Below are 1,563 nucleotides of genomic sequence, written 5' to 3'. Positions count from 1 at the left end.
CATTGTTTCAGCATGTTTCAACATGTTCTTATCTTTGCCTCCAAGGAACACCATCTTGTACTTCCTCCAAGTCAGATTTCTTTATTCTTTTAAGACCACAATTCAAAGGCATCGCTTCTTCTTTGGAATTCCCTATTCATTGCCCAACTTTCAGATGCATAGGAAGCAATTAAAAGTACCATGGCTTGGATCGCCTTAGTTTTGAAATGTTAAAGAGGACCTTGAGGGCATATTTCCCCCATGCAACATGTCTTGATTTCTTGACTGCTGCTACCATGAATGCTGATTGTGGATCTAAGTAAAATGAAGTTTCTGACAACTTCAACCTTGATGCAATCTTCTGTTGAGTGTGGAGGGTCTGTTACTTAGACTTTTAGTCATTAATTAAATGATGGCGGATGGCCGTCACTTCCATGAGTAAGTTATGCAAAACAGTGACTGCTGTCTTGCTGGCCGACATAATGGTCTCCTTCCTTATATATGGATGAATAAAAATCTAAGAAGCCACACAGGAGAGTGTGGCCTCTTCCTTTACATGCTGTGAGTCCCTCTCCTTTTCTACGATCTCCCCTGATTCTTGGAATTCTCAATTTGAATAAGCAGCAGAAATGACTCACTAGATTTTATTGCTTTGGTTTCATTGTCTTGTGTCTTTTCCTGCTCTGATCCTGGAGTTGCTATGTGCTGTTGAGTCAGAACCGACTCATAGCCGGCCTTCCAGTGGGTTTTAAGAAGCTGTAAATTACATGGGAAGAGAGTACCCATGTTTCTCCCTTGGGACAGCTGACGGGTTCGAACTGTCTTGCTTTGGGGTTGGCAACACAACTCCTTACCCACTAGGCCACCAGAGCTATCCTGGAAAGGTATGTAAAAAAAGTATAGATAGTGTCACCAAGAAACCTCAATCATTTACTGCAACAATATCTCATTTGCAAATGAAGAGACAGGAAATATAATTTGGGGAAAAGATTTGCCTGAATAAAAAAATTGATGTCCAAGCTGAGACCAAAGTTTGCCCTTTGTTTTATGTTTCCCCCACCACATTCATCTGCCCCAGGATTTGAGATCCTAAAGCCAGTCAGTACCACAACACTTAGTAGTCTTCAAAGAAAACAAGTCTTTATGCTGACCTATCAAACTCCAGGGACTAAGGGTCGTTCCCTCCCCTTTTTGTTTTCTTCTTTCTCTGATGAGATAAAAGATGAGTTCTCATGGCCTAGTCACCAGTCTATGAAGAAGAGTGAGAGACATCAGGATAGGGGGAAAACTTATCAACAATTTGTGTTATACAGATGACATAACCTTATTTGCTGAGGTTGAGGACAACTTGAAGCACTTGTTACAGAATTTTAAAGACTATAGCCTTCAATAGGTTCATAGGTACATAGGTTTTCAGAGGCCTGCTATTTCAGAAGTGGATGGCCAATCCTTCTTCCTAGTCTGTCTCAATGTGAATGTTCAGATTTAGAGAAGTATTAGACAGAGCAGCAAGTTAAAGGTATATCCCTTATAGGCTCCGTCTAACTTACTTTGGACATGTAGTGAGGAGAGACCGGTCCTTAG

General features: G+C 41.0%; 1 pseudogene; it reads left to right on the top strand.

Moving 5' to 3' along the window:
- The first annotated feature begins 391 nt into the window (after positions 1-391).
- Positions 392-1,563, top strand: part of LOC102859220 — a 19,956-nt pseudogene continuing 18,784 nt past the window's right edge.

Source organism: Elephantulus edwardii, unplaced genomic scaffold (assembly GCF_000299155.1).
Source record: "Elephantulus edwardii isolate Elephantulus edwardi_28Jun2011 unplaced genomic scaffold, EleEdw1.0 scaffold00017, whole genome shotgun sequence".
Classification (NCBI taxonomy): Eukaryota; Metazoa; Chordata; class Mammalia; order Macroscelidea; family Macroscelididae; genus Elephantulus; species Elephantulus edwardii.
This window is presented reverse-complemented; position numbering and strand designations above follow the sequence as displayed.